This window comes from Myxine glutinosa, unplaced genomic scaffold, assembly GCF_964187855.1.
Source record: "Myxine glutinosa unplaced genomic scaffold, kmMyxGlut1.1 SCAFFOLD_1235, whole genome shotgun sequence".
In the NCBI taxonomy this organism is placed as follows: Eukaryota; Metazoa; Chordata; class Myxini; order Myxiniformes; family Myxinidae; genus Myxine; species Myxine glutinosa.
Window position 1 is genome coordinate 81,629 of NW_027617330.1, and position 22,233 is coordinate 103,861.

Below are 22,233 nucleotides of genomic sequence, written 5' to 3' on the forward strand. Positions count from 1 at the left end.
TTAAACCCGAACTCAGGATAAAATATAGAGTTTCTCAAATAGCTCAAAAAAAGTTGGATAACTTGTTTTCCAAATATATAAATGAATGATTTTTTACCCGTTTGGGAAAATAAGATAAAATTTAATAACCATAAAAACATTCCAAATTCATTGAGATGTCTAATAGTTGGTTCAAGCGGATGTGGAAAAACCTGTTTACTTTTAAAGATGCTCCTTGGTTCTAATTTTTTAGATTATGATAATTTAATAATTTTTACAAAGTCAAGTTTTCAACCCGAGTATCAACTACTCTCACAGGGTTTTAATGCAGGTCTTAAAAAGGAAGACATTATCGGTTTATTTAAACTTCAAAACAAACTGAATGATTATAATATTGAAGATATAATACAATTATTTTGTGATACACAGAAATCAAAATCGAAACCCATAACTTGTATTCTCAGTGATAATACGGATGATATACCTTCACCTCAAGATTTAGATAAATCAAAAAAGAACCTCGTCATCTTTGATGATTGTGTTAATGAGAGAAACCAAACAGTAATGGATAGCTACTATACAAGAGGGAGACATTCTTCTTGTAATTGTATATATCTTAGTCAATCATATTTTCAACTCCCTCGACGCTCAATAAGAAACAATGCCAATACTTTTATTTTATTTAAGTTAAATTCAATAGATGTAAATAATTTTTGGAGAGATAATTGCTCTACGTTATGTAGTAAAAAAGAATTTGAAAATTATATGAAACACACGATTGGAAAATATAAATATATTGTTGTGAAACAAGATGAGATACTAAATGATATTTTTCAATAAATAAATACAGAAAATGAATACCGAAGAAAGAGAAAGAAAGTTTAAGGAACATCAACAATTAGTTTCAAAAGTTGTTAAACAACAGGAAGAGATAAAGAAGAAACGGAGACAGAAACTAACTGGTGAAGAAGCCTTTGAAAGAAAACAAGAGAAATTCTTTAAACCACTTTTGAAAACTCAACACTCACCTACAGTTCCCACGGTAGAATTTACTCCGAAAAAACTTCAAATGCTCAAAGATTTTAGTCAGATAACAAAACAAGAACTTGGTGAATTAGAATATGATGACGAGGGATTATTTCGGAAACTTGAGGAGGTAAATCAACCCCCTAATTATGTTGTGGAAGCTCTTCAAAACAATGAATATTCGGCGGGTTCAAAAACCAGAGCAGGTCTCATTCCAACAGAAGAACCAGCAGTGTTTCATCTTGTGGAAGAAAAGGTATTGATATTTAATGATGAATTGATGTTCTTGAGTTCTACTCAACCAAATGTTAAATTAACTCCAAGATTAATGTTTCTTCTAACAAACCCCGGATTCAGCGGTTCAAAATATTTTGAGGAACCACTTGATATGGAAAGAGAGGAAGATAGGGTATATATTGAGTTGCTAAATGCACTTGATTATGGAGTTTCTGTTGCTGGTAAAAGTAAGAAGAATGAGAAGGAGAAACATATTATTGATGCTTTAAGTAAGCTTGGTTCGGGTGTTAGTTTTCTTCCAAATGACCCATCACAATTAGTTAATAGGCTATTATTGTTGTTAGGTAGTAAGAAGGCTGGAAACAACAATTGTTTTAATGAATCCTCAGCCATTTTAGATCAGTTGATGAACATGAAAATAATTAATAAATGTCAATACAAAGATATTTTATTAGATATTAAATAAGATGAGAAGCACAATTCTTAGTTTTAATTTCACAACGAGCGATTACACAGCTTCATTCCCTTACCCACTACAACTTGACCCCCTTACCTCATATGAGGCATCTTTGTTGTCAATGGAAACTTACAATACCCTTTTTAATATCACAGAGAAAAACAACAAGTTTAGTTATAATCCAGGAAGTGGATATAAAACTATAACCGTTTCACGTGGAGCTTACGAGATTTCTCAAATATCTTCAGAAGTCTCTCGCCTTATGAAAGAAAAAGGTGATGAACCAAAAAATATTGTAATAGATATTCAAAAACACACTTCAAAATCAACTATTAAACTTAAAAATAATTATAAAGTTGATTTCACGATTGAAAATTCGTTTAGAGAGCTATTGGGTTTCTCTTCAAAAAAGATTGAAAATAACGGGACGTTTTACAGTGATAATGTTATCCAAATATCCTCCGGTATAAATTCAGTATTAATTCATTGTGATTTGATTGATGGTGCTTATAACGATGGAATAAGAACAAATACAATATTTTCATTCAGTGCATACTCAACCCCGATTGGTTATAAATTTAATATGGAACCAAAAAATCTTGTCTATTTACCTGTGTCAGGAAAAACCATATACAGAGTAAGTTTTAGGATAACCGACCAAGATAATCGTATGATATCCTTTAATGATGAAATTATATCCATCAGAATTCACCTACGTGAAGTTTTTCAATAAATAAATAATGGTTATTGTGAGAAAACACGAGTTGGGAAAATATAAAATAATTACAGGGGAGGGCATGTTCCTTTCACCAGACTATACAAGGTATGTGGGTAGAGGATACTATAAACCTAAGAGACAACGAGGTGTAGGTCATCAATTTCGAAATAAAGGAGATGGGATAATTGATACTCTAATGGGTATTGGTTCAACCATCCTTAAACATAAAGACCTAATTGATTCAACTGCTTCTGCCGTGGGCTCCGTTGCGGGTGCTATAAAGAGTATAAAAGATGCTCAAAAGGAGTCTCATAAATTACAAGCAATCAAAGAAATAAAAAAAGGTAAAACTCAACTATCTTCACAAGAACGACAAAAAATCATTAAAATACTTGGGTCAGGGTTTCAACAATTTTAATGCTATATAAATACAAGTATGGAAGCGATTGATAGTATCTATGATTTGGATGATACGATTATCATTTCAAACTCCACTAAAAAGGAAGACTATTTTAAGGTAAATGCTATAACAGGAACAGACTGGAATTCAAACGGAACAAAAAGTTTTGAAATAAATAATCAACAAACTTACTTGAATATAGCTGATAGTTTCTTGCTGTGTAAATTTAAATTCACTAAGGCTGCGAATAATACTAATGCTACACTCGTAAATGATTTCTTCTGGAAAATGTTTGACAGTGTCCGCCTGTATATTGGAACACAAGAGGTTGAAGCGGTTGATTATGTCTCTGCTACATCTGAAATGATGAAATTTACACTATATTCGTTTAGTGATAGAATGGGTAAGGGAGCTGTTGAAGGTTTTATTCCTGATATGTCAACGGGTACAAACGCAGACCCTGGTTATAGTCAAAGGAAGTCAATGTATAATGATGAAACAAAAGCAGTGAATAGTTTTACCGTAGCAGTACCTCTTAAAGGTATATTTGGATTTTGCGATTATGATAAAGTTTTGTATGGTCTTAAAATTAGATTTCAACTACAAAGGAATGATAATGTAAATAGGTTGCTTTTTGGGGATGAAAATGCTTTTGGAGACAACAATAAATTTGTTATTAATGATTTGTGTTGGTATATCAGTGAATATACTCCTAATCTTAAAACGGAAGAGATGTTAAATAGAAGACTTAACTCAAAGAAACCGCTAAATGTATCATACCTTAAAAGAAGATGTCAACACGTTAAACTGGAACACACTACCTACACTTGGAATTTGGGTGTTCTTCAAGGAAAGCCACGATACCTCTGGCTCATTTTTAAAAAACCAGATGGAGAGGACGGTACTAATAAGAATAATGCGCTGAGTGATAATGCTAAGGTGAAACAACTTCGGGTTTCTCTTGATGGCACATTTTATCCGCGAGATAGATTGGAAATTGATTGGGAAAAAAATGATTATGCGGAAGCCTACAAGTCCTACCAAAAGGTGTGTGAAAGTAATGGTAATAATGATCCTATTTTGGATATGGTTGCGTTTCAAAAACTTTATACAATCTACGCAATTGACCTGAGTTCTCAAAAGGAAACTATAAAGTCTAATCGAGTGGATACTTCTCTATACATTGAAAGAGGGGAGAATGAAGAAGTTGATGCTTATTGTTTGCTTTTGGAGGAAACAGAATTACAGATTAATACAGATAATGGTGTTATGATTAATATCACATAGGTTTTTTCTCATAAATAAATGGTAGGGGTATATGTTAATCAAATCAATCTTAATAAATTAACATCTTGTATTCAAAATCAAAAGCCTTGTATTATTAATGTTAATACAATTCAAAGAAAAGGAGCTGTAAGAATTGATGTTTTACTCACACACACACAAGTAAAAACACTAAATGATGTTGGATCACTTAAAATTAAAATGACGAAACCTATGTTAAAGAAATATTCAATAGACGAGTCAAGAGGAGGATTTCTCCCGTTTCTAATTCCTTTATTTGCTGGTTTAAGTGCGGCGGGAGCATTGACTGGTGGTATTTCAGCAGCGGTAAAAACTGCTAACGAAAGGAAGGCACAACTAAAAGCTCAAAAAGAATTGGAAAGACATAACAAGGAGTTGGAGAAACAAATTAGTGGAAGTGGTGTAATTGTAGATTTTGCTCAAAAACTTGAAAGTCTACCTGATAAAGCTAGATTGTTGGTTGGTGATATGCTTTCCTCTATCGCTCAAGCGGGTGTTAAACTAACTAAACGGGGTAATGGATTGTATCTTTCTCATAAATAAATGGATAAATGGTTTAAACAATTTGGAAAGAATACAACGTCAAATATAGAACTAGCCAAGTATTGTAAAACACTAAAAATTGATAATGTGGTAATCTGTATGAGAGATGAATTAATACATATAAATAAGAATACAAAGAATATTATTATGAATTTAGACACACAGAATGGTTCTCATTGGGTTTGTATTCATAATAGTCAGGATAAATATTATTTTGATAGTTATGGTATGCCACCACCTGTTGAAGTAATACAATTCTTACAGAATGGTGTTTATCAAACATTTCAAGTTCAAGAAATTAATTCTAAATGTTGTGGTCAATTATGTTTATATGTATTATTTCAACTCAACAATAATGAAAATTTTTATGATATCATTTTTAATCTAATATAAATGACTTATGTTGGAAAAGATGGTTCTATCTTTGGAAAATCCTCTCAGGATATTGATTTATCAAATTATTATACAAAGGCACAGGCTGAACGACAAAAATATAGTGTAAGTAAAAATATTAATATGAAGAATACTTATAAATTAATCAATTATCCAAACCCTACAGATGCGAATGACTTAATTAGATTAAGTGATTTATCACAATATATATTTTTAAAGAAAACAGCACGTTTTGTGAAAGAAGTAAAATTTACAACCACAACACCTGGTTATACTGACCATACACCTTTCCTCATTGAATTTAACTACCTGCTTACAATTGAATTTTATAAAGAAGGACATTTAGTTAATATGCGAATTAATAAATGGGGGTATGATATGCCTGATTTAGGGTATAATTGGTCTTTTTCAATAAACATAGAAGACCTACATGATTTAAATCAGTCTCGTAAAGAAGAATATTATCCACTTGGTGAGGATAAGGATTTATGTGGAAGTACAATTAGTAAACAACAAATACGTGATTTTAAGAAAAGAAAAATATATGATAGTATAGCGATGGTTCGCATGACAAAGAAGGAAGGTAATGAGATAAGGATAGAAAGCCGAGGAATACAAACCGATTTGGTAGTGGGAAGATGGGGTGGTATTACCTGTCATAATATTAATCTCACATATATTTCTGATACATAAATGGCAGGAAGAAGACTACAAGAGAATTATAATTTTTGTATTCAAGGATACCTACAAGAAAAGGGTGCTCGGTATTACATACCTTATGATTTGGAGCATATACATGGGAATTTTGTCATTAAAAACTGGCCTTATACTGATATTGTTAAACCCACAAATAGAGACTTGTTTAAAATATTAAATAAAAATGAACTTCTCAAAGTTATGAAATATAAAACTCTTTTAGAAATCGTCAACAAATCTTATTGGTATCCTATTATGAGAAAAATAATTATAGATACAAGAATATCTCAAAATCCAGATGAGTATATGTATAATATTCTTTGGGGTTCAAACTCAAGGGTAGCAAGGGATGAGGAAGGAGTTGAAGAAGAGAAGGAGGAAAGAGAGAAAAAGGAGAAGGAGGAAAGGGAGAGGGAGGAGAAGGAGGAGAGGGAGAAAAAGGAGGAGAAGGAGGAGAGGGAGAAAAATGAGAAGGAGGAAAGGGAGAAAAGGGAGAAGGAGGAAAGGGAGAAAAGGGAGAAAAAGGAGAAGGAGGAGAGGGAGAAAATGGAGGAGGAGGAGAGGGAGCAAAGAGAGAGGGAGGAAAAATATAAAAAGATGGAAATCATTGAGATTCATAAAAGATTGAGTGTATTAAAGCAAATAAATCAATCTCAACGCACCGAAGAGGAAATTAAAGAATTAACAACTCTTATGAAGATAATGGTTTCAAAAATAAGAACGTCAATGTCTTCAATTTCAGGGAGGAGATTTAAACGAGAAAGTGGTGAAGAAGAAGAAGAAGAAGAAGTAAAAGATAATGTGATTGATGATGTTGGTGTCATTGACTTTAGTTAGTTTTTATTTGTAAATAAATGGAGGAGAGAGTGAAGGCATTCCTTAGGATTCTTTATGTTTTAAAAATAAAGATTGAAATGTATATGTTGAAAACCAAAAAGGTTTTGATACTCTGTCGGAATTTTTCTGATAAATAAATATGAGTTATTGTCTCAAATGTAAAAAGAAAACTAAATCTAAAAATATCTCTTATGTTAAAGCTAAAAATAATAGAGTTTATCAAAAAGGAATATGTCAAGTATGTGGCTCTAAAAAGTGCCAATTCATCTCTCCTAAAAGAGGAGGAGACATACAAAAGTTTCTGTCAGGAAGTAAATTTACAACAACTGGAATTCCAGGGGAATTACACCTTCCAGGGTATTCTTTCTGTGGTCCAGGAACAAACTTGGATAAAAGATTAGATGAGGCTGACAATCCTAAACCTTGGTCTAAACCTACAAATAGGGTTGACGAAGTGTGTATGAAGCATGATATTGCTTATGGGAAAACCACTACGTTGACTGAAAAACATAAAGCCGACAGCGAAATGTTGTATAATTTGTCTTTGATACAAAATCCAACGTTGAGAGAGAAAGTTGATAGGTTTATTGTGAGAAATTTGATAAATGCTAAATTGAAACTTGGTCTTGGTTATTCCTCAAAAAACTATTAGGCTCTAATGATGTCATCAAGACTGAGGAGCTTTTGGCTGAAGAATTACACAAACCTATAATCACAAAGTTTAAAAGAAGGAAGGTTTATTCTAAATACACTGACCACATATGGTCCGCTGATTTAATTGAATTGAATAATGACAGGGGATACAGGTATGCTTTAACCGTTATTGATTTGAGGAGTAGATTTGCCTGGGTTGTCCCTTTAAAAAATAAAAGGGGTGATACTTTAATGTTAGCCTTTAAGCTAATATTTGATCGGGATAAAAGGAAACCAAAGAAGTTATGGACTGATGAGGGAACAGAGTTCTACAACAAAATATTCATGAAATTTCTTAAGGGGAAGGGTATTAAATTATACAGCACCTTTAATGAAGGAAAGGCAGTTGTTATTGAGCGTTTTAATCGTACTTTAAAAGAGAAATTATATAAAAAATTCACACAACTCGGTTCTCAAAAATGGGTGTATTTAATTCAGGATATTGTAGATAATTACAATAATACAGTTCATTCATCAACACAATCAAAACCATCAGAAACATTTACAAAATTAGAATATGAAAAGGAGATTAATTTGAGAATGCCCAAGTTTAAAGTTGGTGATATTGTAAGAATATACAAATGGAAAAGTCATTTTGAGAAAGGTTATACACAAAAATGGACTCGTGAATTATTTAAAATCATTGATGTAATGGATACAGTCCCTTGGACCTACAAATTAAATGATATAAATCGAGAAGAAATCTTGGGTTCATTTTACTCGCAAGAATTACAAAAAACAAAGCTAATAATTCATTAAACAACATTTCTATTCACCCCACCCAGATTAGCTAATTTAATTAGTGGTAATAAAAAAAAATTTAAATAAATTAAAATCATAAGCCACACCCACACAGACCACGCCCACACAGACCCCGCCCACACAGACCCCGCCCACACAGACCCCGCCCACACAGACCACACCCATCATCCCCCACCCTCCGTGCACCCCCACCCTTGACCCTTCACCCCCCTCATCCCACCCCCACCTTCCCCACACACACAAGGGGAGGGGAGGGGTGGGATGAGGGGGGTGAAGGGTCTTTGGCAGGGGTGCACCTCCCCGTTCCCTCCTTTATTCTCTTTTTGTAATTAATAATTAAATAATTGTAAACAAAACAAATATATATAAATATTGAAAACATTAAAATCTTTATATTATTAAAACATTTTTCTTGAGGTATACATTCAACTTCTCCCCAGCATAAGTCATCAATTTCTTCCCAGCACAAGTCAAAGGTTGGTTCAGCAGATGTCTTCAGGTTTTGAATCTCTTTCTATTAAAGACAAGAGGGGAGAGATATTTATTTCATATTTATGTTCCATGTCAAAGCGTCTTGAAAAGCGCTATACAAAATAAATGTATTATTATTATTATTATTAATATAGGGTCGGATGCCCTTCCTGACACCAACCCTGAATCACCTCTTACGATGCGCAGGGATATGGTGTACCTATTATAAACGGTGAACCACACACACGTACACACATGCTTACCTCGAAAAAATCCAGCTTAGCGTCAAGATCGTTGAGTTGAAAATGTAGAGGTTCACAGGTTGGTAGGAAATAACCATTCCTATGGAGTCCAAAATCGTCCCACTCCAAGCTTTGGTCTTCGAGGCTGCAAACAAAATAAGGAGAAATTACTATGCTGAAGTAAGCTTGACAAAACATCACACACACACACACACATACACACACACATACACACACACATACACACACACACATACACACACACACACACACACACACACAATCTCATTTTTTCATTTCTGTTCCTCACAATTCGATCTCTCTATTTTAATCACAGACACACATGCACACACATACACATACACACACACACATGCACACACACATGCACACACCTCTCGTTTTTTATTTTCTATCATACCTTTCACGTGAATTTTCTAAGAACGGTGAAACATTGAATTCATTCTGAGCCCACCATCTCGGAGGTAGGTTATTCAAACCCGTATTCAGTTCGTTGTGGAACTCTTGAGAAACAACTTGAAATTCTGCCAGGATATTTACAATATTTGAATTGCTGCAATGAATAGGAAAAATAAATTATTAGTTGTATAATTAATCACATACAAAGCTCTCATTAACAGTGTTTAATACCAAATGAACTTACCAATGTCCTGGCGAGTATTCTTCATCAGAGGAAAGACTGGAATAAGACAAGCTCATCTTCGTTCACAATGTTTAAATGTCCCATTCGGAGACCTCTCTTTTTATAATGAACAAAATGTATTTCGGGGAACTGAAGTGCTTGTCAGCTTTTGGAAACTGAGGGCGTGTGTTTGTGAAAAACAGGAAACAAGACAAAGAGAATTCCTTGGAAGTTATCCAAGTGAAACAACGTCATTTCTCAACAGTGAGCTATTAATTAGAAAAGGTTCGAGTGGTATATAAATGGAAAACAAAATGAATGTAAAAAATATCAAATAAGTATAATTGAAAAGGCAACTGGTAAAAAAGTTCACAAAACAAATAAGAGAATTAATTTAAATACCGGTGAGTTGGATGAGACGGTGAGGAGAGTTGTAGGAGAATTAAATTATTTCCCACGCATAAACAAATATTTGTCGGATCGATGTTTGAGTGGGTTATATTCACCAGATGATATTAAGAGTAAAAGGTTAAAAGGTCCATGAGGTCAGAAGGATCACAGGTGTTTAAGTGGTCTAATGAATAAGGATAACATGTCAAAAGGTTAGAAGGTTCGTAAAGAACAGGGTGAGAGAAATAGAGGTCTTTAGGGTCAATATGGAAGTGAATGGGTCAAAGATTAATCTGCCAGATGATATGTAGAAGAAGGATGATAGGTCTATAAGAGAAAACAAATATTTGTAGTGTTTGAGTGGTCTAATGAACAACATTAAGGATAGGTACTACAGACAAAAGGTTCATAAAGATGAGGGTGGGAGAAATAGAGGTGTTTATGATTTTTGAAAAAGACAAGGGGGTAAATGACATTAGATAGGGATTTCCCATGTTAAACGGAGGTGTCCCAGAAGCAACATTATTACACTACTTATATTAGATGGTGAAGAGAGTGGCAAGAGAATTAAATTATTTCCCACGCATAAACAAATATTTGTAGGGTCGTTGTTTGAGTGGGTTATATTCACCAGATGATATTAAGAGTAAAAGGTTAAAAGGTCCATGAGGTCAGAAGGATCACAGGTGTTTAAGTGGTCTAATGAATAAGGATAACATGTCAAAAGGTTAGAAGGTTCGTAAAGAACAGGGTGAGAGAAATATAGGTGTTTAGGGGCAATGAGGGAGGGAAAGAATTAATATGGAAGTGAATGGGTCAAAGATTAATCTGCCAGATGATATGTAGAAGAAGGATGATAGGTCTATAAGAGAAAACAAATATTTGTAGTGTTTGAGTGGTCTAATGAACAACATTAAGGATAGGTACTACAGACAAAAGGTTCATAAAGATGAGGGTGGGAGAAATAGAGGTGTTTATGATTTTTGAAAAAGACAAGGGGGTAAATGACATTAGATAGGGATTTCCCATGTTAAACGGAGGTGTCCCAGAAGCAACATTATTACAACAGTGTTGAAAAACCACTTTTTGCACTTGTGTTAGTGTTGAAAAACCACTTTTCGCACTTGTGTTGGTGCAGGAAACCACTTTTGCACTTGTATTAGTGTGGAAAAAACACTTTTTGCACTTGTGATAGTGTTGAAAAACCACTTTTCGCACTTGTGTTAGTTTTGAAAAAACCACTTTTCGCACTTGTGTTGGTGCAGGAAACCACTTTTGCACTTGTATTAGTGTGGAAAAAACACTTTTTGCACTTGTGATAGTGTTGAAAAACCACTTTTCGCACTTGTGTTGGTGCAGGAAACCACTTTTGCACTTGTATTAGTGTGGAAAAAACACTTTTTGCACTTGTGTTGGTGCAGGAAACCACTTTTGCACTTGTATTAGTGTGGAAAAAACACTTTTTGCACTTGTGTTAGTGTTGAAAAACCACTTTTCGCACTTGTGTTAGTGTTGAAAAACCACTTTTCGCACTTGTGTTAGTGTTGAAAAACCACTTTTCGCACTTGTGTTAGTGTTGATAAACCACTTTTCGCACTTGTGTTGGTGCAGGAAACCACTTTTGCACTTGTATTAGTGTGGAAAAACACTTTTTGCACTTGTGATAGTGTTGAAAAACCACATTTCGCACTTGTGTTAGTGTTGAAAAACCACTTTTCGCACTTGTGTTGGTGCAGGAAACCACTTTTGCACTTGTATTAGTGTGGAAAAACCACTTTTCGCACTTGTGTTAGTGTTGAAAAACCACTTTTCGCACTTGTGGTAGTGTTGAAAAACCACTTTTCGCACTTGTGGTAGTGTTGAAAAACCACTTTTCACACTTGTGTTTGTGCAGGAAACCACTTTTGCACTTGTATTAGTGTGGAAAAAACACTTTTTGCACTTGTGATAGTGTTGAAAAACCACTTTTCGCACTTGTGTTAGTGTTGAAAAACCACTTTTCGCACTTGTGTTGGTGCAGGAAACCACCTTTGCACTTCTATTAGTGTGGAAAAACCACTTTTTGCACTTGTGATAGTGTTGAAAAACCACTTTTTGCACTTGTGTTAGTGTTGAAAAACCACTTTTCACACTTGTGTTGGTGCAGGAAACCACTTTTGCACTTGTATTAGTGTGGGAAAAACACTTTTTGCACTTGTGATAGTGTTGAAAAACCACTTTTTGCACTTGTGTTAGTGTTGAAAAACCACTTTTCGCACTTGTGTTGGTGCAGGAAACCACTTTTGCACTTGTATTAGTGTGGAAAAAACACTTTTTGCACTTGTGATAGTGTTGAAAAACCACTTTTCGCACTTGTGGTAGTGTTGAAAAACCACTTTTCACACTTGTGTTGGTGCAGGAAACCACTTTTGCACTTGTATTAGTGTGGAAAAAACACTTTTTGCACTTGTGTTAGTGTTGAAAAACCACTTTTCGCACTTGTGTTGGTGCAGGAAACCACTTTTGCACTTGTATTAGTGTGGAAAAAACACTTTTTGCACTTGTGATAGTGTTGAAAAACCACTTTTCGCACTTGTGTTGGTGCAGGAAACCACTTTTGCACTTGTATTAGTGTGGAAAAACCACTTTTCGCACTTGTGTTCGTGTTGAAAAACCACTTTTCGCACTTGTGTTGGAGCAGGAAACCACTTTTGCACTTGTATTAGTGTGGAAAAAACACTTTTCACACTTGTGTTAGTGTTGAAAAACCACTTTTCGCACTTGTGTTAGTGTTGAAAAACCACTTTTCGCACTTGTGTTGGTGCAGGAAACCACTTTTGCACTTGTATTAGTGTGGAAAAAACACTTTTTGCACTTGTGATAGTGTTGAAAAACCACTTTTCACACTTGTGTTAGTGTTGAAAAACCACTTTTTGCACTTGTGTTAGTGTTGAAAAACCACTTTTCGCACTTGTGTTGGTGCAGGAAACCACTTTTGCACTTGTATTAGTGTGGAAAAAACACTTTTTGCACTTGTGATAGTGTTGAAAAACCACTTTTCGCACTTGTGTTAGTGTTGAAAAAACCACTTTTCGCACTTGTGTTGGTGCAGGAAACCACTTTTGCACTTGTATTAGTGTGGAAAAAACACTTTTTGCACTTGTGATAGTGTTGAAAAACCACTTTTCGCACTTGTGTTGGTGCAGGAAACCACTTTTGCACTTGTATTAGTGTGGAAAAAACACTTTTTGCACTTGTGTTGGTGCAGGAAACCACTTTTGCACTTGTATTAGTGTGGAAAAAACACTTTTTGCACTTGTGTTAGTGTTGAAAAACCACTTTTCGCACTTGTGTTAGTGTTGAAAAACCACTTTTCGCACTTGTGTTAGTGTTGAAAAACCACTTTTCGCACTTGTGTTAGTGTTGATAAACCACTTTTCGCACTTGTGTTGGTGCAGGAAACCACTTTTGCACTTGTATTAGTGTGGAAAAAACACTTTTTGCACTTGTGATAGTGTTGAAAAACCACATTTCGCACTTGTGTTAGTGTTGAAAAACCACTTTTCGCACTTGTGTTGGTGCAGGAAACCACTTTTGCACTTGTATTAGTGTGGAAAAACCACTTTTCGCACTTGTGTTAGTGTTGAAAAACCACTTTTCGCACTTGTGGTAGTGTTGAAAAACCACTTTTCGCACTTGTGGTAGTGTTGAAAAACCACTTTTCACACTTGTGTTTGTGCAGGAAACCACTTTTGCACTTGTATTAGTGTGGAAAAAACACTTTTTGCACTTGTGATAGTGTTGAAAAACCACTTTTCGCACTTGTGTTAGTGTTGAAAAACCACTTTTCGCACTTGTGTTGGTGCAGGAAACCACCTTTGCACTTCTATTAGTGTGGAAAAAACCACTTTTTGCACTTGTGATAGTGTTGAAAAACCACTTTTTGCACTTGTGTTAGTGTTGAAAAACCACTTTTCACACTTGTGTTAGTGTTGAAAAACCACTTTTCGCACTTGTGTTGTTGCAGGAAACCACTTTTGCACTTGTATTCGTGTGGAAAAAACACTTTTTGCACTTGTGATAGTGTTGAAAAACCACTTTTCGCACTTGTGTTGGTGCAGGAAACCACTTTTGCACTAGTATTAGTGTGGAAAAACCACTTTTCGCACTTGTGTTCATGTTGAAAAACCACTTTTCGCACTTGTGTTAGTGTTGAAAAACCACTTTTCGCACTTGTGTTGGTGCGGGAAACCACTTTTGCACTTTTATTAGTGTGGAAAAAACACTTTTTGCTCTTGTGATAGTGTTGAAAAACCACTTTTCACATTTGTGTTAGTGTTGAAAAACCACTTTTCGCACTTGTGTTGGTGCAGGAAACCACTTTTGCACTTGTATTAGTGTGGAAAAAACACTTTTCGCACTTGTGTTAGTGTTGAAAAACCACTTTTCGCACTTGTGTTAGTGTTGAAAAACCACTTTTCGCACTTGTGTTAGTGTTGAAAAACCACTTTTCGCACTTGTGTTGGTGCAGGAAACCACTTTTGCACTTGTATTAGTGTGGGAAAAACACTTTTTGCACTTGTGATAGTGTTGAAAAACCACTTTTCGCACTTGTGTTAGTGTTGAAAAACCACTTTTCGCACTTGTGTTGGTGCAGGAAACCACTTTTGCACTTGTATTAGTGTGGAAAAAACACTTTTTGCACTTGTGATAGTGTTGAAAAACCACTTTTCGCACTTGTGGTAGTGTTGAAAAACCACTTTTCACACTTGTGTTGGTGCAGGAAACCACTTTTGCACTTGTATTAGTGTGGAAAAAACACTTTTTGCACTTGTGATAGTGTTGAAAAACCACTTTTCGCACTTGTGTTAGTGTTGAAAAACCACTTTTCGCACTTGTGTTGGTGCAGGAAACCACCTTTGCACTTCTATTAGTGTGGAAAAACCACTTTTTGCACTTGTGATAGTGTTGAAAAACAACTTTTTGCACTTGTGTTAGTGTTGAAAAACCACTTTTCGCACTTGTGTTAGTGTTGAAAAACCACTTTTCGCACTTGTGTTGGTGCAGGAAACCACTTTTGCACTTGTATTAGTGTGGAAAAAACACTTTTTGCACTTGTGATAGTGTTGAAAAACCACTTTTCGCACTTGTGTTGGTGCAGGAAACCACTTTTGCACTTGTATTAGTGTGGAAAAACCACTTTTCGCACTTGTGTTCGTGTTGAAAAACCACTTTTCGCACTTGTGTTGGTGCAGGAAACCACTTTTGCACTTGTATTAGTGTGGAAAAAACACTTTTCGCACTTGTGTTAGTGTTGAAAAACCACTTTTCGCACTTGTGTTAGTGTTGAAAAACCACTTTTCGCACTTGTGTTAGTGTTGAAAAACCACTTTTCGCACTTGTGTTGGTGCAGGAAACCACTTTTGCACTTGTATTAGTGTGGAAAAAACACTTTTTGCACTTGTGATAGTGTTGAAAAACCACTTTTCGCACTTGTGTTAGTGTTGAAAAACCACTTTTCGCACTTGTGTTGGTGCAGGAAACCACTTTTGCACTTGTATTAGTGTGGAAAAAACACTTTTTGCACTTGTGTTAGTGTTGAAAAACCACTTTTCGCACTTGTGTTGGTGCAGGAAACCACTTTTGCACTTGTATTAGTGTGGAAAAAACACTTTTTGCACTTGTGATAGTGTTGAAAAACCACTTTTCGCACTTGTGTTAGTGTTGAAAAACCACTTTTCGCACTTGTGTTGGTGCAGGAAACCACTTTTGCACTTGTATTAGTGTGGAAAAAACACTTTTTGCACTTGTGATAGTGTTAAAAAACCACTTTTCGCACTTGTGCTAGTGTTGAAAAACCACTTTTCGCACTTGTGTTGGTGCAGGAAACCACTTTTGCACTTGTATTAGTGTGGAAAAAACACTTTTTGCACTTGTGATAGTGTTGAAAAACCACTTTTCGCACTTGTGTTCGTGTTGAAAAACCACTTTTCACACTGGTGTTGGTGCAGGAAACCACTTTTGCACTTGTATTAGTGTGGAAAAAACACTTTTTGCACTTGTGATAGTGTTGAAAAACCACTTTTCGCACTTGTGTTGGTGCAGGAAACCACTTTTGCACTTGTATTAGTGTGGAAAAAACACTTTTTGCACTTGTGTTGGTGCAGGAAACCACTTTTGCACTTGTATTAGTGTGGAAAAAACACTTTTTGCACTTGTGTTAATGTTGAAAAATCACTTTTCGCACTTGTGTTAGTGTTGAAAAACCACTTTTCGCACTTGTGTTAGTGTTGAAAAACCACTTTTCGCACTTGTGTTAGTGTTGAAAAACCACTTTTCGCACTTGTGTTAGTGTTGAAAAACCACATTTCGCACTTGTGTTGGTGCAGGAAACCACTTTTGCACTTGTATTAGTGTGGAAAAAACCCTTTTTGCACTTGTGATAGTGTTGAAAAACCACTTTTCGCACGTGTGTTAGTGTTGAAAAACCACTTTTCGCACTTGTGTTGGTGCAGGAAACCACCTTTGCACTTCTATTAGTGTGGAAAAACCACGTTTTGCACTTGTGATAGTGTTGAAAAACCACTTTTCGCACTTGTGTTGGTGCAGGAAACCACTTTTGCACTTGCATTAGTGTGGAAAAAACACTTTTTGCACTTGTGTTAGTGTTGAAAAACCACTTTTCGCACTTGTGTTGGTGCAGGAAACCACTTTTGCACTTGTATTAGTGTGGAAAAAACAGTTTTTGCACTTGTGATAGTGTTGAAAAACCACTTTTCGCACTTGTGTTAGTGTTGAAAAACCACTTTTCGCACTTGTGTTGGTGCAGGAAACCACTTTTGCACTTGTATTAGTGTGGAAAAAACACTTTTTGCACTTGTGATAGTGTTGAAAAACCACTTTTCACATTTGTGTTAGTGTTGAAAAACCACTTTTCGCACTTGTGTTGGTGCAGGAAACCACTTTTGCACTTGTATTAGTGTGGCAAAAACACTTTTCGCACTTGTGTTAGTGTTGAAAAACCACTTTTCGCACTTGTGTTAGTGTTGAAAAAACACTTTTCGCACTTGTGTTGGTGCAGGAAACCACTTTTGCACTTGTATTAGTGTGGAAAAAACACTTTTTGCACTTGTGATAGTGTTGAAAAACCACCTTTCGCACTTGTGTTAGCGTTGAAAAACCACTTTTCGCACTCGTGTTAGTGTTGAAAAACCACTTTTCGCACTTGTGTTGGTGCAGGAAACCACTTTTGCACTTGTATTAGTGTGGAAAAAACACTTTTTGCACTTGTGATTGTGTTGAAAAACCACTTTTCACACTTGTGTTGGTGCAGGAAACCACTTTTGCACTTGTATTAGTGTGGAAAAACACTTTTTGCACTTGTGTTGGTGCAGGAAACCACTTTTGCACTTGTATTAGTGTGGAAAAAACACTTTTGCACTTGTGTTAGTGTTGAAAAACCACTTTTCGCACTTGTGTTAGTGTTGAAAAACCACTTTTCGCACTTGTGTTAGTGTTGAAAAACCACTTTTCGCACTTGTGTTAGTGTTGAAAAACCACTTTTCGCACTTGTGTTAGTGTTGAAAAACCACTTTTCGCACTTGTGTTGGTGCAGGAAACCACTTTTGCACTTGTATTAGTGTGGAAAAAACACTTTTTGCACTTGTGATAGTGTTGAAAAACCACTTTTCGCACGTGTGTTAGTGTTGAAAAACCACTTTTCGCACTTGTGTTGGTGCAGGAAACCACCTTTGCACTTCTATTAGTGTGGAAAAACCACTTTTTGCACTTGTGATAGTGTTGAAAAACGACTTTTCGCACTTGTGTTAGTGTTGAAAAACCACTTTTCGCACTTGTGTTAGTGTTGAAAAACCACTTTTCGCACTTGTGTTGGTGCAGGAAACCACTTTTGCACTTGTATTAGTGTGGAAAAAACACTTTTTGCACTTGTGTTAGTGTTGAAAAACCACTTTTCGCACTTGTGTTGGTGCAGGAAACCACTTTTGCACTTGTATTAGTGTGGAAAAAACACTTTTTGCACTTGTGATAGTGTTGAAAAACCACTTTTCGCACTTGTGTTGGTGCAGGAAACCACTTTTGCACTTGTATTAGTGTGGAAAAACCACTTTTCGCACTTGTGTTCGTGTTGAAAAACCACTTTTCGCACTTGTGTTAGTGTTGAAAAACCACTTTTCGCACTTGTGTTGGTGCGGGAAACCACTTTTGCACTTTTATTAGTGTGGAAAAAACACTTTTTGCACTTGTGATAGTGTTGAAAAACCACTTTTCACATTTGTGTTAGTGTTGAAAAACCACTTTTCGCACTTGTGTTGGAGCAGGAAACCACTTTTGCACTTGTATTAGTGTGGAAAAAACACTTTTCGCACTTGTGTTAGTGTTGAAAAAACACTTTTTGCATTTGTGTTAGTGTTGAAAAACCACTTTTCGCACTTGTGTTAGTGTTGAAAAACCACTTTTCGCACTTGTGTTGGTGCAGGAAACCACTTTTGCACTTGTATTAGTGTGGAAAAAACACTTTTTGCACTTGTGATGGTGTTGAAAAACCACTTTTCACACTTGTGTTAGTGTTGAAAAACCACTTTTTGCACTTGTGTTAGTGTTGAAAAACCACTTTTCGCACTTGTGTTGGTGCAGGAAACCACTTTTGCACTTGTATTAGTGTGGAAAAAACACTTTTTGCACTTGTGATAGTGTTGAAAAACCACTTTTCGCACTTGTGTTAGTGTTGAAAAACCACTTTTCGCACTTGTGTTGGTGCAGGAAACCACTTTTGCACTTGTATTAGTGTGGAAAAAACACTTTTTGCACTTGTGCTAGTGTTGAAAAACCACTTTTCGCACTTGTGTTGGTGCAGGAAACCACTTTTGCACTTGTATTAGTGTGGAAAAAACACTTTTTGCACTTGTGTTGGTGCAGGAAACCACTTTTGCACTTGTATTAGTGTGGAAAAAACACTTTTTGCACTTGTGTTAGTGTTGAAAAACCACTTTTCGCACTTGTGTTAGTGTTGAAAAACCACTTTTCGCACTTGTGTTAGTGTTGAAAAACCACTTTTCGCACTTGTGTTAGTGTTGAAAAACCACTTTTCGCACTTGTGTTAGTGTTGAAAAACCACTTTTCGCACTTGTGTTGGTGCAGGAAACCACTTTTGCACTTGTATTAGTGTGGAAAAAACACTTTTTGCACTTGTGATAGTGTTGAAAAACTACTTTTCGTACTTGTGTTAGTGTTGAAAAACCACTTTTCGCACTTGTGATAGTGTTGAAAAACCACTTTTCGCACTTGTGTTGGTGCAGGAAACCACTTTTGCACTTGTATTAGTGTGGAAAAAACACTTTTTGCACTTGTGATAGTGTTGAAAAACTACTTTTCGCACTTGTGTTAGTGTTGAAAAACCACTTTTCGCACTTGTGTTGGTGCAGGAAACCACTTTTGCACTTGTATTAGTGTGGAAAAAACACTTTTTGCACTTGTGATAGTGTTGAAAAACCACTTTTCGCACTTGTGTTCGAGTTGAAAAACCACTTTTCGCACTTGTGTTGGTGCAGGAAACCACTTTTACACTTGTATTAGTGTGGAAAAAACACTTTTTGCACTTGTGATAGTGTTGAAAAACCACTTTTCGCACTTGTATTAGTGTGGAAAAAACACTTTTTGCACTTGTGTTGGTGCAGGAAACCACTTTTGCACTTGTATTAGTGTGGAAAAAACACTTTTTGCACTTGTGTTAGTGTTGAAAAATCACTTTTCGCACTTGTGTTAGTGTTGAAAAACCACTTTTCGCACTTGTGTTAGTGTTGAAAAACCACTTTTCGCACTTGTGTTGGTGCAGGAAACCACTTTTGCACTTGTATTAGTGTGGAGAAAACACTTTTTGCACTTGTGATAGTGTTGAAAAACCACTTTTCGCACGTGTGTTAGTGTTGAAAAACCACTTTTCGCACTTGTGCTGGTGCAGGAAACCACCTTTGCACTTCTATTAGTGTGGAAAAACCACTTTTTGCACTTGTGGTAGTGTTGAAAAACCACTTTTCGCACGTGTGTTAGTGTTGAAAAACCACTTTTCGCACTTGTGTTGGTGCAGGAAACCACCCTTGCACTTCTATTAGTGTGGAAAAACCACTTTTTGCACTTGTGATAGTGTTGAAAAACCACTTTTGCACTTGTATTAGTGTGGAAAAAACACTTTTTGCACTTGTGTTGGTGCAGGAAACCACTTTTGCACTTGTATTAGTGTGGAAAAAACACTTTTTGCACTTGTGTTAGTGTTGAAAAATCACTTTTCGCACTTGTGTTAGTGTTGAAAAACCACTTTTCGCACTTGTGTTAGTGTTGAAAAACCACTTTTCGCACTTGTGTTAGTGTTGAAAAACCACTTTTCGCACTTGTGTTGGTGCAGGAAACCACTTTTGCACTTGTATTAGTGTGGAAAAAACACTTTTTGCACTTGTGATAGTGTTGAAAAACCACTTTTCGCATGTGTGTTAGTGTTGAAAAACCACTTTTCGCACTTGTGTTGGTGCAGGAAACCACTTTTGCACTTGTATTAGTGTGGAAAAAACACTTTTTGCACTTGTGATAGTGTTGAAAAACCACTTTTCGCACTTGTGTTGGTGCAGGAAACCACTTTTGCACTTGTATTAGTGTGGAAAAAACACTTTTTGCACTTGTGTTGGTGCAGGAAACCACTTTTGCACTTGTATTAGTGTGGAAAAAACACTTTTTGCACTTGTGTTAGTGTTGAAAAACCACTTTTCGCACTTGTGTTAGTGTTGAAAAACCACTTTTCGCACTTGTGTTAGTGTTGAAAAACCACTTTTCGCACTTGTGTTAGTGTTGAAAAACCACTTTTCGCACTTGTGTTAGTGTTGAAAAACCACTTTTCGCACTTGTGTTGGTGCAGGAAACCACTTTTGCACTTGTATTAGTGTGGAAAAAACACTTTTTGCACTTGTGATAGTGTTGAAAAACCACTTTTCGCACGTGTGTTAGTGTTGAAAAACCACTTTTCGCACTTGTGCTGGTGCAGGAAACCACCTTTGCACTTCTATTAGTGTGGAAAAACCACTTTTTGCACTTGTGATAGTGTTGAAAAACCACTTTTCGCACGTGTGTTAGTGTTGAAAAACCACTTTTCGCACTTGTGTTGGTGCAGGAAACCACCCTTGCACTTCTATTAGTGTGGAAAAACCACTTTTTGCACTTGTGATAGTGTTGAAAAACCACTTTTGCACTTGTATTAGTGTGGAAAAAACACTTTTTGCACTTGTGTTGGTGCAGGAAACCACTTTTGCGCTTGTATTAGTGTGGAAAAAACACTTTTTGCACTTGTGTTAGTGTTGAAAAATCACTTTTCGCACTTGTGTTAGTGTTGAAAAACCACTTTTCGCACTTGTGTTAGTGTTGAAAAACCACTTTTCGCACTTGTGTTAGTGTTGAAAAACCACTTTTCGCACTTGTGTTGGTGCAGGAAACCACTTTTGCACTTGTATTAGTGTGGAAAAAACACTTTTTGCACTTGTGATAGTGTTGAAAAACCACTTTTCGCACGTGTGTTAGTGTTGAAAAACCACTTTTCGCACTTGTGTTGGTGCAGGAAACCACTTTTGCACTTGTATTAGTGTGGAAAAAACACTTTTTGCACTTGTGATAGTGTTGAAAAACCACTTTTCGCACTTGTGTTGGTGCAGGAAACCACTTTTGCACTTGTATTAGTGTGGAAAAAACACTTTTTGCACTTGTGTTGGTGCAGGAAACCACTTTTGCACTTGTATTAGTGTGGAAAAAACACTTTTTGCACTTGTGTTAGTGTTGAAAAACCACTTTTCGCACTTGTGTTAGTGTTGAAAAACCACTTTTCGCACTTGTGTTAGTGTTGAAAAACCACTTTTCGCACTTGTGTTAGTGTTGAAAAACCACTTTTCGCACTTGTGTTAGTGTTGAAAAACCACTTTTCGCACTTGTGTTGGTGCAGGAAACCACTTTTGCACTTGTATTAGTGTGGAAAAAACACTTTTTGCACTTGTGATAGTGTTGAAAAACTACTTTTCGCACTTGTGTTAGTGTTGAAAAACCACTTTTCGCACTTGTGATAGTGTTGAAAAACCACTTTTCGCACTTGTGTTGGTGCAGGAAACCACTTTTGCACTTGTATTAGTGTGGAAAAAACACTTTTTGCACTTGTGATAGTGTTGAAAAACTACTTTTCGCACTTGTGTTAGTGTTGAAAAACCACTTTTCGCACTTGTGTTGGTGCAGGAAACCACTTTTGCACTTGTATTAGTGTGGAAAAAACACTTTTTGCACTTGTGATAGTGTTGAAAAACCACTTTTCGCACTTGTGTTCGAGTTGAAAAACCACTTTTCGCACTTGTGTTGGTGCAGGAAACCACTTTTACACTTGTATTAGTGTGGAAAAAACACTTTTTGCACTTGTGATAG

The 22,233-nt window shown here is 36.0% G+C and overlaps 1 long non-coding RNA gene across 1 annotated transcript; it reads right to left on the reverse strand.

The window, feature by feature from the left end:
* Positions 1 to 8,296: 8,296 nt before the first annotated feature.
* On the reverse strand, positions 8,297 to 9,342 carry LOC144889162 (uncharacterized). Its single transcript, XR_013621624.1, has 3 exons — positions 9,181 to 9,342; positions 8,781 to 8,904; positions 8,297 to 8,560 (listed from the first exon to the last, which is right to left on the reverse strand). It is a non-coding gene; the product is annotated as an uncharacterized LOC144889162 (long non-coding RNA).
* Between the last annotated feature and the right edge of the window lie 12,891 nt (positions 9,343 to 22,233).